The sequence below is a fragment of the Dioscorea cayenensis genome, chromosome 20 (assembly GCF_009730915.1).
Source record: "Dioscorea cayenensis subsp. rotundata cultivar TDr96_F1 chromosome 20, TDr96_F1_v2_PseudoChromosome.rev07_lg8_w22 25.fasta, whole genome shotgun sequence".
Classification (NCBI taxonomy): Eukaryota; Viridiplantae; Streptophyta; class Magnoliopsida; order Dioscoreales; family Dioscoreaceae; genus Dioscorea; species Dioscorea cayenensis.
In genome coordinates, this window is record NC_052490.1 from 15,152,178 (window position 1) to 15,156,809 (window position 4,632).

General features: G+C 43.7%; 1 non-coding gene across 1 annotated transcript; it reads right to left on the minus strand.

Annotated features, from left to right (window-relative positions):
• Positions 1–2,472: 2,472 nt before the first annotated feature.
• LOC120252013 lies at positions 2,473–2,579 on the minus strand. Its single transcript, XR_005533567.1, has one exon. It is a non-coding gene; the product is annotated as a small nucleolar RNA R71 (small nucleolar RNA).
• Between the last annotated feature and the right edge of the window lie 2,053 nt (positions 2,580–4,632).

Genomic DNA, 4,632 nt, shown 5'->3' on the forward strand with positions numbered 1-4,632 from the left:
ATCGGCATCCGTGACCATTTCTTTCCCCGATTTTATACCCCTACCTTATCATAGACTCCATTTGTAGTTTTTCTTTCAGGGTAATAGATTAGAGAAACCCTTCGAATCATTCGGCTAGACAATACGCAAAGAGGAAGTAAGAGTAGATTCTTGGGCCTGGGGAATACGACCCTCTCGTGCTCGCATCGAGGGGTATTACTTGACGACTCGTGCACTTGCGGATCGCTCACCAAGTTTTTTTGGTGCCGCTGTTGGGAGACCCACAAGGAATACTCGGAAAAACTTAGAGTTTATTGATTTAGCCATTATTTCTTCAATTCTATACATTTGCTTCTTTTTTTAGTCATTTTTTTGCACATATTTTTTTCCTTTTTACTTGCCTTTTATTTTTGTTTTTACTATCGTCCCTCTTATTTCCTAATCATTGACTCTCATTACTGTGCAAGGCACCATCTTATGACACGCACCAATCAAGCAAATCTTGTAGAACCTATCAACGAAATCGAGAGAACCTTGCATCAAAGACTGAGAGAGGTGGTCGAGAGTTCGTAACATGAAGGAACAAGAGTTGAGATTAGTGAACCTTCAGTCATGGCAGAACCAAGGCGCACCTTGTCTGATTATGGAAGGCCTTAGTTTACTGGTGAGGAATTCAGTGTGCATGCTCCCACCGTGCCTGCTAATAACTTTGAAATCAAAGCAAGCACAATTGGGATGGTCCAAAAATTGCATACAATTTGATGGGTTGGTCGATGAAGACCCGATGCTCATTTGTCTCGCTTCCTCCAAATTTGTTCCACCTTCAAGATTAACTCAGTGTCTGATGATGCGATAAGATTGAGATTATTCCCTTTCAGTCTAAGGGGAGCAGCATATAGATGGCTCACTTCATTGGCTCCGGGATCGATCACCACATGGAATGAAATGGTGGACTGATAAGTGTCTAAATGTAGGTCTTTTCATATATATATCGTATACACTTTGCATGTATTTTGTGAGGTTTGATGCCCGTTTCGCGCTTAATCGTCTATTATTTGCTTTGTAGGGCATATGGAAGCCATGGAGAACAAGAAGATATCATTTTGGCAAAAAGAGAAGAAAACAGGAATTTCATACTACCCCCATACTACCCATTATGGGGGCCGTATGCACTGTAGCAGCGGATTGATTTGGGGTTCTGTCCAGATTTCCATACTACCCAGTATACAGGGCCGTATGGAGGCCGTATGCACCCCGTATGGAACGCGAATCTAGGGTTTCTGAGTACTATACGACCCCCATATGACCCCTATACAGCCCGTATGCCTCGGGGGGTATATATACTCACTTTTAGGGCTGATTAAAAAACTTTTTGCTGGCCGACTTTTGGGAGATCATTTGGGAGATCTTGGGCGACCTTGGGGAGGAGAAGAAGGGCAAGAAAGCTAGAAGATCATTCAAGCCTAAGGTCCAAGGCTCTCAAGGCAAGAAGGCAACATCATTCAAAGGGGAGATCGATCACGACTTGAAGGAAGGAGAACCGCGGCTAGAGGAAGCGTCATTCGGCATTCCTTTGGTGGGGGAAGGGTCATTTGGCATATTCTCGCCTTATCCTTCACCATTTCATCTAGGGAGTGTCATACTATTTCTTTGTTTCATGTTTTGCTTGATTGTATGCTTTGTTATGAGATGATGACAGACTAGACCCCCAAGGCCACCGGTGTTGGTGAACCTTGGGGGATTTTTATCATGTATTTTTGGATGATTACTTGTTAATTCTATGCTTGGGTATGTTTGAGATCTAATCCATTGTTTTTCATGCTAAGTGTTACACCAAGGAGAAATCCGTAGCTCTTTTTATGAATGATGCATGTAGATGTGACTTGCTCGCATGTATTAGGGTCATGAATGGATTAGAAGGGGATACTTTGTATCATCACGCAGAAATCGCGTGTTTGGTAGCCCTCCATGTAGGTTTAATCCGAAGAAGAGTAGGTTTATTCCTAAGCGAGATTTCCTTGTACTTAATGCAATCGTAGGGAATGTAGATTTGGAAGAAATTCCTATCTATGTTCGTATGGGATTAGGGTTCAATCACGAGAAATTGGGGGTTGTTCTAATCTTGGAATCTCATGGTCCAATTTACCCTTGCATCTTTAAATCATCATCCATGTTGCATGATAACTCCCTCAAGGGATCCACATCCATAGGCCTTTGCACTTCATTGATTCTCTTGCTTGCTTATTGCTTGTTCTTTTCTAATTTGCTAGCAAATCTTGTGTTTAGTTTTTATTTGTATTTAGTAGAGTAAATCCATCACTTAAGATCTTAGGCTAGATAATAGCTCGAGGAGGAGTAATAGGAGATCCTTAGCCCCGTGGAATACGATCCTCGTGTCTTTGCACGAGGTATTACTTGGTGATCCCGTACACTTGCGGGGAAGCGATCATGGACAAATTTCTTGCTAGGTATTTCCCACCAAGCAAAGCCGCTAGATTGAGACAAGAGATTTCTGCATTCCCACAAGGGGACTCTGAGACACTCTTTGAGGCACATGAGAGATTCAAGGATCTCCTACGCAAGTGTCCTCATCATGGCTTTTTCCTCGTGGATGAGGATCCGGATGCTTTGCAATGGCACTGAATTATGCAACAGCATGACTCAATGATGTCTGCGTAGGGGGTCATTGAGTAGTAAAACCCCGAGGATGTCTGAAATCTTGATTGAAAACATGGCAAGTAATGAGTGTCATTGGTCTACTAGGCAAAAACCACCTAAGGCAGCTGGAATTTATGAGATAAATGACAACACTGCGCTAGCCGCCAAGGTTAAGGCCCTAACAAAGAGATTCGATCAGTTTGTGTTGGGTACGAGCTCAAATTCTGGTGCAGTTTTGTCTTGCGAGACTTGTGGGACCGGACATGCTACTGTTCAGTGCCCAATTTCAATAGCCTCAGATGCCCCAGTTGAGACAGTTGATTATGTTGGGGAAGCTCCCAGAGGCCCGGGGAATCCTTATAGAAACACATATAATCCAAGGTGGAGGAATCACCCAAATTTTTCTTGGGGTCAACAATAGCAACATCAGCCCCCGCAGCCACAGGGACTTCTACCTCAACCTCTTCAGCAGCCCGAGAAGAAGTTCACCATTGAAGATGTGTTAGCAAGGTTTATGATCAACACCGAGGCAAAATTTGTGAACATCAACAACCAATTCGCTGAAGTAAACACTGTTTTGAGGAATTTTCAAGCCTCCATTCAATCATTGGAAAACCAGGTGGGGCAACTTGCTAGGGCAAACTCGGAGTGACCGCCGGGTAGCTTACCTAGTAACACTGAAAATAATCCAAGGGAGCATTTAAAAGCCGTCACTCTCAGGAGCGGGAAGCAGGTTGAAGCACGAGCCGAGGAGGGCTCAAGCACTAAACATTATGGGGTAGCTGCATGGGAAGACCCTAAGCCATCTGAGAGTGAACTTGAAGGGGTAAAGGAAAAAAAAGATGAAGGAACCATTCAACTACCAACACCAAGGATAACCGAGTACAAGCCGGTGATCCCCTATCCGGCTAGGCTGAGACAAGATAAGGACGAGGCTCAATTCAAGAAATTCCTCAATGTATTCAATCAGTTGCACATAAATATCCCTCTTGTTGAAGCGTTAACTCAGATGCCCAAGTATGCAAAGTTTATGAAAGACCTGCTGACTAATAAGAGAAAATTGGAGGAATTAGAAACAGTTGCACTACCACGGAACTGCTCTGCAATGATTCAGAGGAAGCTCCCTGAGAAATTGACTGATCCCGGGAGTTTCATTATTCCATGTGTGATTGGGGAAGGCATGCAAGAAAAAGCCTTAGCAGACTCTTGGCCTAGCATATCAATGTAATGCCTTACAAGCTGTTTTTAAAATTGGGATTAGAAGACATGAGGCCCACAAGGATAACTATACAACTTACAGATCGTTCTATCAAGAAGCCCCGTGGTGTTGTTGAGGATGTGCTAGTTAGAGTAGAAAAGCTCATTATCCTTGTGGATTTCGTTATTCTTGATGTGGATGATGATGTTGAAGTCCCATTGATCCTCGGGCGACCGTTTCTTAACACCGCCGGTGCCCTTATTGATGTAAAAGGGAGAAAAATGACATTGAGATTGGGGGATGAGGAAGTCATTCTCACTCTTCCCGTGGCCATGAAACACACCTTGGACCACGACGATCCCCTCTACTTTCATCGATGAAAGCGATATGATTATTACTCGATTGTGTGCAGGAGGTCTTGGCAATTAACCCCTTGGATGAATTCTTGGAAGGAATGGATAGCGATGAGTGCAAGGAGAACAACCCACTTCCCACACATGTAAAGCATGTAGGCTATGTGGGAACATTTCCGTGGCCGAGTAATAAGAAGAAATCAACCACAAGGAAAATTTGGTGTAAGAGGGACAAGAAACAGAAATTGGGGATGAATTGCACACTATCACCACCACGGGAGATCGATCGACTATTCTTCGAGGGAAAGGGTAAATTCCGTGTCTTTTCATGCCTCTCGATGAGTTTCCCATCTTGGAGCACTTCTCTTGGGCTTGGAGGTAAGTCCCCACCATTTGATCCACCTTGAGGTAAGAAAAAGGTACGTCGAGCTAATGATGTTAAAC